Here is a 17,912-nt window from a genome sequence, read left to right as displayed (position 1 = left end):
AAGAGTTGCAACTGACCTGTGTTAGATTATGTAACTAGGAAGAACAAATTCAGATCCAAAGCTATTAGCTCTAAATCAAGTGCTCTTTCTTTTAAATCATACTGCCCTCAAAAGTGGAAATTTACATGTCATGTGCAGGTGTCTCACTTAGGTTATACAGTTCTTTTCTTTTTTTTTTATCAAACAATAAACATTTTTTATATCCCTTTACCAATTTCTCCCTAACGTCCCTCCCCATCCCCTTTTACTACCTCTGGTGTCCTCACTAAGATTCTCTCCCTTTGAAAGTTCAAGGAATTATTGTGACTGTTGAATCTTTTTTTCTTTCTTTTTTTTTTTCAGCTCCTGCTTATGAGTGAGGAAATGCAGTATTTCTCTTTCTGTACCTGGCTTATTTCACTTAACATAAGTTTCTCTAAGTTCAGCCATGTTGCTACAAATGGCAGAATTTCATTACTTTTTATGGCAGAGTAGTATTCCATAGTGTATATGTACTACATTTTCCTTTTCCAGTCTTCCGATGGGCATTTAGGTTGGTTCCAACTCTTAGCTATTGTAAATAGAGCTGCAATAAACATGGGAGTGCAGGTATCCCTTTGACATGATGATTTCCATTCCTTTGGATGTACACCCAGCAGTGGAGTTGCTGGATCATATCACAATTCTATCTGCAGTTGTTTGAGGAACCTCCATACTGTTTTCCATAACAGCTGCGCCAATTCACAGTGCCACCAACTGTGTAGGGAGGTCCCCTTTCTCCACATCCTTGTCAGCATTTGTTATTCTCTTTCTTTTTGATACTGGCCAGTCTAACTGGCATGGGATTATATCTCAATGTGGTTTTGATTTGCGTTTCCCTGATGCTTAATGATGTTAAGCATTGTTTCATGTATCTGTTGGCAATTTGTATATCTTCCTTTGAGAAATCCCTTTCAGCTCCTTTGCCCATTTTTTAATAAGATTACTTATTTTACTGTGAAACTGAGTTCCTTGTACCTTCTGGATATTAATCCCTTGTCAGATGCATAGTTTGCAAATATTTTCCCCCATTCTGTTGGTTGTCTTTTCACTCTGTTAACTGTTTCTTTTTCTGTGCAGAAGTTTTTTAGTTTGATATATTCCCATTTATTTTTTCTTTCCTTGCCTATGGTTTTGGGATCTTGTTTATAAAGTCTTTGCCCATTCCTACTTCCTGAGGTGTTTCCCCTATGTTTTCTTTTAGTAATTTTATAGTTTTAGATCTCACGTATGTCTTCAATCCATTTTGTGTAGCTTTTTGTATATAGCAAGAGGTACAGGTCTAGTTTCATTCTTCTACATATGGATGTCCAGTTTTCCCAGCATCACTTATAGAAGAGGCAGTTCTTTCTCCAATGTATACTTCTTTTGCCCTTGTCAAATATCAGTTGGCTTTAACTATGTGGGTTGATTTCTGGGTTCTCTATTCTGTTCCATTGGCCTAGCCTTCTTGATTACTTCTTCCTCCAGTTCATTTCTGGAGCATAAAAATGCTACTTATTTTTGCATATTGATTTTGTTTCCTGCAACTTTATTGAAATCGTTTATCAATTCTAAGAGTTTTTTGGTAGAGTTCTTAGGCTTTTCTATATATACGATCATGTCATCTGCAAACAGGGACCATTTGATTTCATCTTTTACAATCTAGATGCCCTTTATTTCTTTCTCTTGCCCAAATGCTCTGGCTAGTACTTCCAATGCTATGTTAAATAGGAGCAGCGAGAATGGGCATCTTTGACTTGTTCCTGTTCTTATATCATAATTCAGGATGATATTGGCAATTGGTTTGTCATATATCGCTTTTATTTCATTGAGATACCTTAATCTATACCTAATTTGCTGACAGTCTGTATCATGAAGCGATGTTGAATTTGGTCAAATGCTTTTTCTGCATTTATTAAGATAATCATACTGTTTTTGTCCTTGATTTTGCTGATGTGGTGTATCACATTGACTTGCATATGTTAAATCATCCTTGTATCCTTGGGATAATTTTTTTGATGTGTTGCTGTATTCTGGTTGCTAATATTTTGTTGAGGATTTCTGTGTCTGTGTTCATCCGAGATATTGGCCTGTGGTTTTCTTTTTTGTTGTATCTTTTTCTGGTTTTGGTTATCAGAGTGATGCTGGCTTCATAGAATGAGTTTGGGAGAAGGGCCTCTGTTTTAATTTTTTTGGAATAATTTCAAGAGAACTGGTATTAATTCCTCTTTAAGGGTCTGGTAGAATTCAGCAGTAAAGCCATTTGGTCTTGGGCTTTTCTTTGTTAGGAATGTGCTAATTAATGCTTCAATCTCATTGTTATTTAACTGTTTAGGTTTTCTATGTCTTTTTGATTCAGTCTTGGTAGTGTGTATCTGTCCAGAAATTTATCCATTTTCTCCAGGTTTTCAAATTTGTTGGCACATAGTAGTTTATAATAGTCTCTAATGATTCTTTGTATTTCTGTGATATCAGTTGTAATGTCTCCTTTTTCATTTCTGATTTTTGTTATTTGGGTCTCCTCTCTCTTTTTTTTTTTTCATTAGCCTAGCTAATGGCTTGTCTATTTTGTTTATCTTCTCAAAGAACCAATTTTTGGTTTTATTGATCTTTTGTGTCCTTTTTTGGATCTCTGTTTCATTTCGTTTTGCTCTGATCTTAATTATTTCTTTCTGTCTACTAGTTTTGGGATTGGATTGTTTTTGTTTGTCTAGTTCTTTGAGGTGTAGCATTAGTTTCCTTTTGTGAAATATTTCTATTCTTTTGATGTAAGCGTTTACTGCAATAAATTTCCCTTTTAGTACTGCTTTTACAGTATTCCACAGGTTTTGGTATAATGTATCTTTATTTTCATTAGTTTCAATTTATTTCCTGTTTAATTTCTTCTTGGACCCATAGATAATTCAAGAGCTCTTTAATTTGCATGTATTGGTATAGCTTCCTGAGTTTCACTTGTTATTGATTTCTGGTTTTAATCTATTGTGATCTGAAAAGATACTTGAAACGATTTCAAGTTTTATTTTAATTTGTTGAGGCTTGATTTGTGACCTAACATATGGTCTATCCTGGAGAATGTTCCATGTGCTGATGAGAAGAATGTATATTCTATAGTTGTTAGATGAAGTATTCTGTAGGTATCTGCCAAGTCCAGTTGGTCTAAAATGTAGTTTAAATCCTGTATTTCTCTGTTGATTATTGTCTAGATGATCTGTCCATTGCTGAGAGAGGGGTGTTTAGGTCCCTTACTATGATTGTATTGGGTCTTTTTCTTTAGGCCTTATAGTGTTTGCTTTATATATCTGGGTGCTCCAATGTTCGGTGCATAAACATTTACTATTGCTATGTCTTCTTGCTGGATAGATCCCTTTATCATTATATAGTGGCTTTCTTTGTCTCTTTTTATGGTTTTTGGTTTAAAGTCTATTTTATCTGATATGAGAATAGCACTCCTGCTCATTTTGGGTTTCAAAACGGTGTTTTGGAATATCTTTTCCATCCCTTCACTCTTAATCTGTGTGTGTCTTTACAGGTGAGGTGAGTCACTTGTAGACAGCATGTAGTTGGGTCTAGCTTTTTAAACCAGTCAGTCAGTCTGTGTCTTTGGAGTGGGGAGTTTAATCCATTTACATTTAGGGTTGTTATTAAAAGGCATTGTCTTACTCCAGGCATTTTATCAATTTTTGTTTGGATGTTTTAAATATCTTTTCTTTCTTTCTTCCCCTTTTATTTGTCTTTGATATTTTTTGGTTTTTTGAGGAGGTAAGATTTAGTTTCTTTCTCTTTCTCATTTGCATTTTTGCTCTACCAGTGGGTTTTGTTCTTTTTTGTGTATCGTGGTAGCGATTATATTTTTTTGAATTCCAGATCCCAAATCCCCTTGAGGATTTCTTGCAGGACTGGTTGTGTGGTGGTGAATGCCCACAGTTTTGTTTGTTTGGGAAACATGCTATTTCTCCCTCGTTTCTGAAGAATAGCCTTCCTGGTTATAGTATTTATGGCTGGCAGTTTTTTTCTTTTAGTTTTATGAATATATCATCCCATTTTCTTCTGGCCTATAGAGTTTCTGTAGAGAAGTCTGCTTTTAGTCTGATAGGAGCTCCCTATAGGTGACTTGACACTTTTCTGTAGCTGCTTTTAGGATTCTTTCTTTGTCTTGAGCATTGTCAATTTGACTATAATGTCTCAGGGAGGATCTTTATGGATTGAATCTGTTTGAGAATCTTTGAGCCTTCTGGATCTGAAGGTCCATGTTTCTCCCTATACCTGGAAAGTTTTCCATTATTATTTCATTGAATAGGTTTTCCATGCCTTTTCCTTTCTCCTTCCCTTCTGGAACACCCATTATTTGAATGTTTTGTGCACTTAAGGTTGCCTGCTAACTTTCTTAGATTTTCTTCTTTTTTTTTTTTTTTTTTTTTTTTTTGGTCCACCTGGGTTATTTTGAAAAGACTGTCTTCAAGATAGAAATTCTTCTGCTTCTTCTAGCCTGCTGCTTAAGGTCTTGATTGTGTTTTCTATTTCATTGAATTAATCTTTCAGTTCCAGGAGTTCTACTACATTCTTCTTTATGGTATTAATTTCTCTGTAAATTTCCTCCTTCATATTCTGGATTTTTTTCTCATTTCATTATGTTGTCTGAGTTTTCTTGTGTCTCATTGAGTTTCTTTAAGAGTGTTGCTTGGAATTCCTTTTCAATCATTTTAAGAGTTTCCTGCTCTATAGGATCTTGTATTTGAGAATTACTGTATTCTTTTGGTGGTGTCAAGTTTTCTTGGATTTTGATATTTCCAGTACGTGTACATTGATGTCTGGTCATCTGGGAGAGCAGTTGCTTCTTCTGTTACTCTAGAGTGGGCTTTGAAGAGAAAGACTTCCTCTTCTTTTTCTGGTCTCTACTGGTGACTCTCCTTGTGTCAATGCAGTTGAGTGGCTGACAGGCTGCCTGCACAGTGGCTGTGGCTGCTCCTGTGGAGGTGAGCCACTTTAGTGGCAGCTGTGGCAGTGGCAGTGCCTGTCGTGGACCACCCACACAGAAGTGGTGTTTTGGGCATGCTCCTGACTTTTGCCAGCTGGGGGGGGCGCTGCCTGCAGCTCCTGCTTAGGACCCTGGGTGTACTCACATTTCTAAGAGGAACTTTTTTGTACTACTTTTGTGCCTCCACTTGGCAAGCATTTGATAAATTCTTGGTGAATAACTGATAAGCCACAGTACAAGATCATGACCTTTTCACTAAAGAAAGATTCAAAAGTCACTTTAATTGGTGAAAATGTTCTATAACTCCTATATACAGAGCCAAGAGCAAAAGTCACTATGCTTCTGTACTTCATCTTAGTGCATATCTGTAGATTATTGGGTGATTAATAAAATCAAATAAAACCAACAGATTTCTTTGTATAAGGTGCTTTGTTGGATTTTGTGGAAAATGTAAAGATGCAATTTATTCCTGTTCCTCAAGGAATTTGTAGTCTAGCTGCGTAGTACTTGGCAATTTAAAAAACAATTCAAATGTAAAATATAAAATAATCACGTCTCAATTTATAGTCTTATGACAGAGGCAGGGCAGGATTTATCCTGATTTTTGTAAAAGAAAAACTGAGGCTCAGAAGGATGGTACTTGCTTAGTCAATTTGCTAGTGGCTAAGATGAAGTGGACCTTAGTCAATAACAATGGATTCAGAGATCACACTTTGAGAAACACTGATGTGATGATATGAAATTAAAATATTATTAGGAGATTTAGCCAATAATCCAGTTCTGCATGAAAGTGAAGACTCAGGCACAGTGATGTGAGCATAGAATTCTTCTCTTAAGGATAATAGAAGGTAAGAGACTAGCTATGGTCATACCCCTAGCAGTGGAACAGTGTGCTAAAACCCATATCTTTTGACTCATTGTGCAAGTTGCTTCTGAAAGAGATGGTAAAATAGAAAGGAAACATCTTTAATTGATTTTGTTCCATGCTTTAGTGTTCATTATAGGTCTAGGAGCATTATATTTCTAAAATGGTGAACCAAAGTCTTAACACACATATGAAGATGTTATAACAGCTAATAGGTATGAATACTGATTTACATGCTATGCCTCTTTGGTTCCTATCCCCTAATCCAGACCTACTTTTTCTGATTCTCCTGTAGTTTTATTGCCTGCTACAGCATTCCTCCTTGAGGAGTCAGTGAGTTCTTTTTAAGCTAATGGCCTTTATAGATTCACGGCCATTTCCAATTTAGTTTGGTCCTCACTTCTCTATGAAAAAGTCGTTGAGCATTTATTGACACCTGTTAATACACTGTGCTGGGAGGTCAGTAAATCTGGAAGAAGAGTGATTAAAGCAGACCCTATTCTCAGAAAGTGGGGTCATCGGGCAGTGAGTGAGTAAAGATGTAGGAAGTCCACAGAGTACCAGGAGGCAACATCAAAAAGCAAGGTGGGCTTTGTCTGAGGGTGTTAAGCAGGAGAATGATCTGAGAAGATCAGTTGTGCACATTAAAAATATCAGGCTAGCCGAAGAGTAAATGGCGGATTTGAGGAATGAGATCATTTGGGGAAGCAGTCAGTTTAATACAGGTGAGGAAGGATAAGGACCTGGACCACTACAGTGGGGACCTCAGAGGTATAGGAATTACATGGAAAAAAAATGAAACCATTTTACTTAGGGACCCAGATGAAGACTTGAATAAATGAAGAACCACATCATATCCTGAAAAAGTAGACTCAATATTGTAAAGGTATCTGTTCTCCCCAAATTAATCTATTAATTTTTAAAAATCAGTGAAAATACTAAAAAGATTGTTTGGAGTTATGGGAACTCAACAAAATGATCCTAAAATCAGTACAGAGTAACAATATGTAAGAATATCCAATAATGTTTTATAAATAAGGGAAAGAGGAAAATTGCCTACCAGTTATTAAAATGTATTCTAAATATTTAATAATTAAAGGGGCAAGGTGCTCTAAACAAAGCCAAACAGAGGCAGAAGAGTAAAAGTCAAGAAACAAGTTCAAGCAGTTTAGAACATTATAAAAGTGACATTTAAAATTTGTGGGTAGGGCCGGCCCGGTGGCGCACTGCTACAGTGTGCCACTTGGGAGTGCGGCGGCGCTCCCGCTGAGGGTTCGGATCCCACATACAGACCGGTTCCCGCTCACTGGCTGAGTGAGGTGCGGGCGTGACACCGAGGGTTGTGATCCCGTTGCCGGTCCCGGTCTGGTACGGGCGCGACACTGAGGGTTGCGATCCGTTGCCGGACATGAAAAAAGACAAAAAGGGGAAAAAAATAAATAAATAAATAAAATTTGTGGGTAATTTAATAAATGCTTAAAACCTTTGTCTAAAGATAGTATATAAATATCAAATGGAATAGTACACAACTATTAAAAATTGAGCAATAGATCTGTATTGCAAATAGATCTACATGGAAATGAGTCCATTATACATTGCAATGTGAAAAAGACAATTACAAAATTGTATGCATTAGCATTCCATTTATAAAACAGAATAGCTATCTATATGAGTATTATGTAGATGGCAAAAAAATGGAATGCAGTTAAAGAAGTCACAGTACTCTGAAGGTAAAGTCTTAGTTGGGCCATCCTAGGGATACAGCAGTCATGCAGGAAAATGGTTTGTGTGTGTATAGAAAGGGTGAGCCGTAGTCCCTGAGGAATGTGGGGGGTGACAGGAAATGATAGAGATGAAGAAGGGGATGTTGTGAACATTAATGGAAGGAGGTGTGTTTCTCAAAGAGATAAGGATAACCACCTGGAAGGGATAATTAGCAACAGGAAATGAAAGTTGGTACAGGTTTCTTTGAGCAGGGGGTGAGGGGTGGTGGGTGTAAATGAAAGGTAGTTAAGTTAGATTTGTTAGAATAACTTTCAACTGCAAATTACAGAACACTCAATGAAAAATGGCTTTAAATAAGGGTGTTATTGTTTACATAACCACAGGGCCAGAGGTGAACTGCCCCAAAGTTGATTCAGCTAGTCATTGATAATGTCAAAGGCCCAGACTCTTTCCTCTTTACACTCCAGCCTTGTATGTGTGTAAACGATGTCTCCCCTTATGTTTCAAAATGGTTGCTACAGCTGCTAGTTCATGCACTCAAGAAGTAGCATTTAGTGTAAGACATGGGTAAAGGCTGGGAGGTGAGGAGGAAGGAGAGCAGCGGGCTTTCTCTTGTGCTCCTCTTATCAAGGAGGAAAATGCTTCCTGAAACTCTCTAGCCAACTGGCCTATACAGGAGTGGGTCTTATGCCCCTCCCTGGATCAATTCCTAGCAAATAGAAATATGATTGTCTTCATTGGCTTGGACTAATCCTTCATGGCTAGCAATCAATAATGTCTGCTACAGTAGGCAAATAATAATATGCTCTATTCTGTGGAAAACCAGCTTGTCTAATACATTACTTCATTTGGAGAGGAGAAAAGTACAGAATGAGGGGGAAATTCTCAAGAGAGAATTGAGAAGGAGAATGGGGAAAGAAGAGGTTATTTCGTCCCAATGCAGTCATTAAAAGCATATTGTTGAATATGTCTTGAAATGGGGAAGTATTCACAGTACATTGTTAAATGTTTTTAAATTTGATCATCACAGACTGTACACAAATACTGATAGTCAACTCTGTACCCCCAAAATATGTATAAATAAAAATAATTTTTAAAAAAAAGTAAACTAGGGCCGGCCCGGTGGCGCACTGGAGAGTGCGCCGTCTGGGAGCACGGCGGCGCTCCCGCCGAGGGTTTGGATCCCATGTGGAGACCGGTTCCCGCTCACTGGTTGAGCGCGGTACGGGCACGACACCGAGGGTTGCGATCCCGTTACCGGTCAGTAAAAAAGACAAAAAAGGAAAAAAAAAAAGTAAACTAAAAAAAATAGCATCACAAAACAATGTGTATAGAACAATAATTATTTGGGTCGTTAGCCAACAACCTAGCCACTTGGACTTTATATTTTCTTTCTCAGTTATATGCAATGTTGATTTTTATATCCTGCTCTGAAGAAGTTATAATTAACATTGCATATTTGTAGTTTCAGTTCCTTATGACTTTCCACAGTGAGTTAGTAATAGCCATTATGATGAGGTAATCATTTCTTCTTTCAAACTCCAGTTAAGTCATTACATTGTCCCTCAAACACCAACAACATATTCGAGGTTGGTGGAAATGAGTTATTTCTTTATTTCTAGTTAGCCAAAATTGATTCCTTACCTTTTCAGCATTATCATCACTTTCAGGAATGAATAATATATGGATTCTTTTAATTCTCACTTCAACATATATATTTAATTAATAAAATTTATATGCAAGGCCACTTTCATTTCACTTTTATCCAGTTGCCTAGAAGCAGTAAAAATAGAAAACTGGCACTTCCAATTAGGGCCCAGGCCTTCATTTCTACTGAGGAGCCCCAGGTGAGGTGTAGCCTTAGTCACCTGACCCCCATCATGCACAATGGTAAAGAGACAGTTAGTATGACACAGCTTCGCTGTGTGCTTCTTTGGAACAAAGCTCACATGTGATTCTTTTAGCTTGTCTCATGGTCCTGTGATTAATTACTTGCTTTGGATTCACCAATTACAACTTTCTGGGTGATCTGAAAGATTTAAGGAACCTGCCTTAACCATCCTCTTGCTTTCTCAGAATTTGTTTGTTTTGCCCTTTGTAATTTTGAATGAAACATTCTTTGGGTATTCCTGAGGACAAAGCAAGATGTAGGGGGAACCTGTTTATAAAAGCAATCTTTGAAACCCATTGTTGTCATTCGGAATTGATCAGTGAAAACATACAGGAGCTCTGTCAGTTTTGAAGTAGAGTATGTGTGTACATATAGGGAGCTTGATGTGGTGACCTATGTCTCAGATTCTCCCTGCATGCAGAAAGGAGAGGCAAAATCGCCAGAGAGTGAATAAAACCCACCTGACTGACTCTCCAGGACCTTAACATAGTGTTGTTAGTTGCTATCTCATTGCTTAGGTAGCAATATGGTACCACATTTTATGGGAGAACTGTGATTCTAAAGACGAGATCCAGCAAATCCACTTCTGAGTATTTATCCAAAAGAACTGAAAGCAAGGTCACAAAGAAATCATTGCACACCCATGTTCACAGCAACGTTATTCACAATAGCCAAAAAAGGGAAACAACCCAAGTGCCCATCAATGGATGGATGGATGAACAAAATGTGGTATATATGTGTATGATAAAGATAAACAAAATGAAAAAAATTCATTGGAATATTATTCAGCCTTAAAAAGGAAGGAAATTCTGGGCCGGCCCAGTGGCGCACTGCTACAGTGCGCCACTTGGGAGCGCGGTGGCGCTCCCTCTGAGGGTTTGGATCCCACATACAGACCGGTTCCCGCTCACTGGCTGAGCGAGGTGTGGGAGCAACACCGAGGGTTGCGATCCCGTTGCCGGTCCCCAGTACGGGCGCGACACTGAGGGTTGCGATCCGTTGCCGGACACGAAAAAAGACAAAAAGGAAAAAAAAAAAAAAAGGAAGGAAATTCTGACTCTTGCCACAACATGAAAAACTTGAGGAACTTATATAAATGAGCCAATCACAAAAAGACATATACAGTATAATTCCACATATATAACTTATCTAGAGTAGTCAAATTAATAAAAACAGAAAGTAGAATAGTGGTTGCAATGGGTTGGACGCAGGGAGGGTGGGAATGGGAAGTCATTGTTTAATAGGTATAGAGTTTCGGTTTTGCGAGATGAAAAATTCTGGAGATTGCACAGTTATGTGAATATACTTAATACTGAACAATACTCTTAAAATGGCCAAGATGGTAAATGATGTGTATTTTACCACAATTTAAAAAAATTTTTAAATATGTATTAGTAATAAGAAAAAAGATCCTGGGACTGTCCCTCATTATTGTCAACAGCCCTCTACTTCCTTTATGACTTCCCCATCACTGTTTATGTGTAGGCTCAGGTGACCTATATCTCTGTTCCTATAGTCATAACCCCTACCTTAATTCAACATGTTATCTGTTTAGTATAAAAAACGTTTGTTATATGTAACATGTTTTAGACAGTAGACTCCTTGTGTATGTCTTGTTTTTAGTTTTTAAGTAGATAAACTGTTGATGTGCATTTTTGGTGCTAAAGCTTTGAGGATATGAATATATCACTCACATTAGCGCTAGGTATGTCCAAATATCCAGAATTGTCCGTTTAAAGCTGTCATTTTTGTGATTTATTATATAGTAAAAGTTGGGTATTTTTAGTATCTTTTGGAACTAATCATACTTTTTTGTGGTTGGAAAATAAGGCCCAATGATAAATCTTTTTCCCCGTAGAAAAGCTTGAGGTAGGTTTTTAGTTTGCTTGTTTGTTTTGGTTTTAAAGAAATAAGAGGATTAGAGCTCTAGAATACCTAAAAGAAACAATTACAAGACATTAAAGATTTCTGATATTCATACTGAGGTCCAGAGTCTTTTTAGGGGAGTTGCCAAGGACAAAGCCCCACCTAAAATTGTTTGGAGCCAGACTTCATTCCACAATGGTGTCCTGTTGAAGCATGCTTCCAAGTCACGTGTGTCAGAAAGATAGAGTGAGAGCCCCAAGTGACTGTTTACCAAAGGTATTACTAGATGTTCCAACCTTTTATACTAGAACTGCGCTTTGTAACTTAAAGGGAAACTTTTAAACCTGTGTTTAACTTAAAGAGCCTTAATTGGCAGTATCCACAGTTTCATTGCATTGCATCACTAGGGTTACTGTGAAATATTTGAGTTTTATATAAGCCAGATTAATTTAGATTACAATCTTGAGGGGCTAATTTAAAAGTATGTCTCATGATACTATAAACTGAGATAGAGCAGATAATAAGCTTAAGTAGAAAATCCTTTGAAATGTCTTTGATCAAAACACTTGTAGTTCTGAAGGAAACGTGTTTTTTCTTATTAAGTGTTATAGTTTATTCATTCATATTATTCTCTGGAATTGGAACCATGTCTTATTTCATTTGGGACCAGACTTTCACTTTTGAGATTAGGTGTTCCACTGAACAATGGGTAAGGACTTTGCGGAGTTCCCCCAAATCATGTTTATTACAGGTTCATAATGCTCATCAACCTAACTCACCACTGAATTACTGAAGGTCGTGAGATTCTTGGCAAGATTCTGTTTTTTAAGTCACTAATTCAGAGTTCAAGATTCAGAACCAGTAATTGTATCTAGATGTTGTAGGTTTAAAAGAAAACTCCAGTTTGTTAACCAAAAAAATTTTAAGTAGCCTAATAAAATCTGAAGAATGGTAATTCTTATGTAGAACCAACTTACACTGTAGGCATCATTTACAAGGAATCAGTGTTAGTGCAGTCGTGTGGATTCATAGTGTGCTGTGATATGGTATTAAAAAGTCGTTTTAATTTACTCTAGCCTTTAAACAAAGAAGCAGTAGACCCATACTACAAGTGCCAAAGTAACACAACTGATACCAAATAATAATGATTATGGCATATCCCAGGGAGGAAAACCATACAGCCATTAAAAATCATTTCGTATAAAAAAGTTATATTGTAGAAGAATCTTGTTGAAGTGACAAAATATTCACAATGAATCATTAAATATATTTAAAAGAACAAAATAATGTGAACAGAAGAGTAACCACTTTACTTAAATATAATATATATTATATTTATTACATACAAATATAATATATGTAATTTTTTTAAACTAGAAAGACTCAAAAGCAGTGAAGTTTTCTGTTCTCTGAGTAGTAGATTTGAGTGATTTTACTCCTTCCTCTGGATTTTTTAAAAATTTTATAAGTTTCTACAATAAACATGTATATATATATTTTATCAATTTTGTAATTAAGAAAAATATAGTATGTGCTATATAAATAAATACACAAATAAAATCACTACACTTTTTTTTGCTCTGTAGTTCAGGCTTTTTATAAATCTAGATAGGCCTTATTATTAATTAATTAGTTCACATTTGTACATTTTTATACTGCTAATTGGCTGCTTAAGTGAGTTGAACATGGCAACATGAACCAAGCAGATTCATTCTTTGTACTGTTTTAAATGGGTGATACTTCGTGTACAGGAAGCTAAACATGACGAGCCAGCTTGACATTACTTTAGGTTAGTCATGCTTTTTAAAATCCCGTGTGTACAAGCTGTGTGCATGTGTTTCCAATAGACTTATTTGCCACAGCAGAAGACAACTTCTTTAACATTTGGTGCTTCATTTTCACACTCCTGTTTATTCATTGCAAGTTGTTGGCAGTGTTTCTCAAGTCCGGAAGGGCTGTTCCTCACCAATGCAGTCTCCTTCAGGGTTTTCACCTTTGGAAGCTTAGAAAGTAACCCCTGCCAGTTCAGAATATCCACTTAGGGGGATCTCAAAAGTGATTCCAGTACACCTGTGTCGCTCTGTGCCCCCTCTTAGCACTTTGTTGACACTGGCCACATTTTCTCATAGTTGGTTGTGAATCTGTTTCCCCCAGGAAACGGCACTAATCTTGGCAATAATCATCCTAATAATTACAATTTGTTGAATATTTACCACTTTGTTGAATATTTACAATTCATTGAATATTTGCCACTTTGCATGTATTATTTCATTTAAACCTTCTACTATTATGGAAAGTAAGCTCTATTTTCTCAATTTTATAGATGGAAAAACTAAGGCTTTGGTTTTAAATGAGCTAGGATATGAAGACAGAACTTCCAATTCTAAAGAAATAACCTAAACCATAAACCAGTAACCAAATGAGTATACTGTTCTCAGTGAGAGGGTTGAATGGTCCAGCTGATGAACAAGTGTCTCCTCACAGCCCCTTCCAGCTCTGAAGTGCATGATACTGCCTCATCATTTTTCCAACACTTGTATGTTCCCCCTTGTATACACCATTCTCACAATATTTTGGGGGGTAGGTGACTGTTACTAATTCCAGATTTCAGAGGATCATGACATCATGATAGGTTCCTACTTTGGGACACTGTTTCTGAGTTTTAAATCTTGCATCTAATTTTATTGGTCCTAAAATTAGATAAAGATCTAATATTGGTTTATTTTCTGAATGTCTGTTTCATGCTGGTTAATAATGACAGCAGTAATAGCTGCCATTTATTGAATGCTTATTATAATGCTAAGTGCTTTACAAACAATGATCCTATGAAGTAGGTTTTGTTACTTTCTCATATTGCTAATGGGAAAACTGAGGCTTCAAGAGGTTAAACGGCTCGCCACATTTAACGTGCTCACTCATTCATTGGCCTAATTGAGGAGTGCATTGGGGATTTGAATTCAGTTTTTCCAGACTCTGGTTTGAATCAAGCCTGTCTCTTACTAATGTTATGACTTTGGGCTGATCACCTAACATGCTTCTATGTATCTAAGTTTCTTGACCTGTAAAATGGAGTGGTGATATTATTGCCTCGTTGTTGTGGTGTGGATTAAATGAGTTACTAAATGGAAGGTGCTTAGAATAGTGCTTTGACACGTAGTGATTGCTTAGTACTAGACACTATAAAAATCATCATCATCATCATTAATAATATTATTCATTGGATTTTATTTTATTTTTTATTTTATTTTTTATTATACATACATGTGGGGTACAATGTTGATTTTCAGTAATTGTATAGAATGTGTGGTGGTTAGATCAGTATAGTTAGCTTATTCGTCATTACAATATGCAATCATTCTTTGTGTCCATTAACCAATTCCTCACCTCATTAGCCCCCCTCCCTCTTCCCCTCCCCTCTCCTTTTCCACATCTAGTTTTCTAAAAGTTCAATGTATTACTGTGATTGTTGTTTGTTTCTTTCTTTCTCTCTGTCTCTCTTTATTGTTCATTTGTTTATTTATGGATTCTGCTCCCAGTTAGAGTGAGAACATGCAGTATTTCTCTTCCTGTACCTGGGTTGTTTCACTCAGGATAATTTTCTCCAGGCTCATCCATGTTGTTGCAAATGGTAGAATTTCATTCTTTTTTATGGCTGAGTAAGTATTCCATTGTGTATGTATACCACAATTTTCTTATCCAGTCATCCATTGATGGACATTTAGGTTGGTTCCATCACCTGGCTATTGTAAATAGAGCTGCAATAAACATGGGAGTGCAAGTATTCCTTTGACCTGATGTTTTACAATCTTCTGGATATGTCCCCAGGAGTGGGATTGCTGGATCATATGGAAGTTCTATCTGTAGTTGTTTAAAGAACCTCCATGCTATTCTCCATAATGGCTGTACTAATTTACAGTCCCACCAACAGTGCAGGAGGGTTCTTCCCTCTCCAGATCCTCACCAACATTTGTTATTTTCTTTCTTTTTTATAATAGACAGTCTGATTCGGGTGAGGTGGTATCTCAAAGTGGTTTTGATTTGCATTTTCCTTATGATTAGTGATGTTGAGTATTTTTTCATATACCTGTCAGCCATTTGTATGTCTTCCTTTGAGGAATGTCTATTCAGCTCCTTTGCCCATTTTTTAATTGGATTATTTGTTTTTTTGCTGTAAAGTTGTCTGAGCTCTTTGTATATTCTGGATATTAATCCTTTATCAGATACATTTTTTGCAAATATTTTCTCCCATTCTGTAGGATGTCATTTCACTCTACTGATTGTTTCCTTTGTTGTGCAGAAGCTTTTTAGTTTGATATAATGCCATTTGTTTATTTTTTCTTTTGTGGCCTGTGCTTTTGGAGTGTTATTCATAAAGTCATTGCCCAGTCCTAAATCCTGGAGCATTACCCCTACGTTTTCTTCTATGAGTTTTAAAGTTTCAAGCCTTATATTAAGGTCTCTAATCCATTTCAAGTTGATTTTGGTATATGGTGAAAGGTATGGATCAAATTTCATCCTTCTATAAATGGATATCCAGTTTTCCCAGCACCATTTATTGAGGAGGCAGTCTTTTCCCCAATGTATGTTCTTGGTGCCTTTTTCATTAGGCTGTACATATGTGGGTTGATTTCTGAGTTCTCTATTCTGTTCCACTGGTCCACATGTCTGTTTTTATGCCAGTACCATGCTGGTTTTGTTACTACAAATTTGTAATATAGTTTGAAGTCAGGAAGTGTAATGCCTCCAGCTTTATTTTTTCTGCTCAGGGTTGCTTTGGCTATTCGGGGTCTTTTGTTGTTCCATATGAATGTTAGGATTGCTTTTTCTATATCTGTGAAGAATGCCTTTGGTATTTTGATGGGGATTGCATTGAATCCGTAGATGGCTTTGGGTAGTATGGACATTTTTACTACATTGGTTCTTCCAATCCATGAACAAGAAATCTTTCCATCTCTTAGTGTCTTTAGTTTCTTTCAGAAGTGATTTGTAGTTCTCACTGTAGAGATCTTTCACCTCTTTGGTTAGATTTATTCCAAGGTTTTTTTTTTTTTTTTTTGGAGACTATTATAAATGGGCTTGCTTTCTTGATCTCCTTTTCGTCTAGTTTGTTGTTGGAGTATAAAAATGCTACTGATATTTGTATGTTCATTTTGTATCCTGCAACCTTACTGAATTCATTTATCAGCTCTAAGAATTTTTTGGTAGAGCTTTTTGGGTTTTCTATATATAGAATCATGTCATCTGCAAACAGGGACAATTTGATTTCCTTTTTACCTACTTGGATGCCCTTTATTTCTTTCTCTTGTCTAATTGCTCTGGCAGGTATTTCGAAAACTATGTTAAAAAGGAGTGGAGAGAGCAGGCATCCTTGTCTTGTTCCTGATTTTAAGGGGAAAGCTTTCAGCTTTTCCCCATTAAGGATGATATTGGGTTTATCATATATTGCTTTTGTTATGTTGAGATACCTTCCCTCTATACCTAATTTGTTGAGAGTCTTTATCATGAAGTACTGTTGAATTCTGTCAAATGCTTTTTCTGCATCTATTGAGATGATCATGTGGTTTTTGTTCTTCACTTTCTTGATGTGGTGTATCCCATTTATTGACTTGGATATGTTGAACCATCCTTGCATTCCTGGGATGCATCCCACTTGATAATGATGTATAAACCTTTTGATATGTTGCTGTATTCTGTTTGCTAGTATTTTGTTGAGGATTTTAGCATCTAAATTCATCAAGGGTATCAGCCTGTAGTTTTCTTTTTTTGTTGTATCTTTGTCTGGTATTGGTATTGGTGATGCTGGCTTCATAGAATGAGTTTGGGAGAATGGCTTCTGTTTCAATTTTTTAGAATAGTTTGGAAAGAACTGGTATTAATTCCTTTTTAAAGGTTTGGTAGAATTCAGCAGTGGAGCCATCTCGTCCTGGACTTTTCTTTTTTGGAAGATTTCTGATTACTGCTTCCATCCTGTTGCTTGTTATTGGTCTGTTCAGTTTTTCTATGTCTTCTTGGTTCAAACTTGATAGTTTGTATGTGTAAAGAAATTTATCCATTTCCTCCAGATTTTCAAATTTATTGACATATAGTTCATAGTTTCATTTAATTGTTGAAATAACATGTTAAACAATATAGAAATATGAGGGTATTCAAAAAGTTCATGGAAAAATATAATTAAAAGATAATAAGAATCTTTCCATGGATTTTCTGAAGTGCCCTCACATATGAAGTAAAAAGTATCCCCCTCACCACCTCCTTCCTCTCCCCAACATTAACCACTGACATCAATTTGGTATATATCCTTCCAGAACATTTCCTATGCCATCTAAAACTATTTTTAAATTATTCTACACCTGGGGCCGGCCCGGTGGCGCACTGCTACAGTGCGCCGCTTGGGAGCGTGGCGGCGCTCCCGCCGAGGGTTCGGATCCCATATACAGACCGGTTCCCGCTCACTGGCTGAGCGAGCTGCGGGCACGACACCGAGGGTTGTGATCCCGTTGCCGGTCCCGGTCCGGTACGGGCGCGACACTGAGGGTTGCAATCCGTTGCCGGTCACGAAAAAAGACAAAAAGGAAAAAAAAAAAAAAAAA

The 17,912-nt window shown here is 36.8% G+C and overlaps 1 protein-coding gene across 1 annotated transcript in view; it reads left to right on the top strand.

Annotated features, from left to right (window-relative positions):
* Positions 1–17,912, top strand: part of CDK6 (cyclin-dependent kinase 6) — a 222,771-nt gene that overhangs the window by 98,888 nt on the left and 105,971 nt on the right. The gene's annotated exons all lie outside the window — the stretch shown is intronic.

This window comes from Galeopterus variegatus, unplaced genomic scaffold (assembly GCF_000696425.1).
Source record: "Galeopterus variegatus unplaced genomic scaffold, G_variegatus-3.0.2 Scaffold46, whole genome shotgun sequence".
Classification (NCBI taxonomy): Eukaryota; Metazoa; Chordata; class Mammalia; order Dermoptera; family Cynocephalidae; genus Galeopterus; species Galeopterus variegatus.
This window is presented reverse-complemented; position numbering and strand designations above follow the sequence as displayed.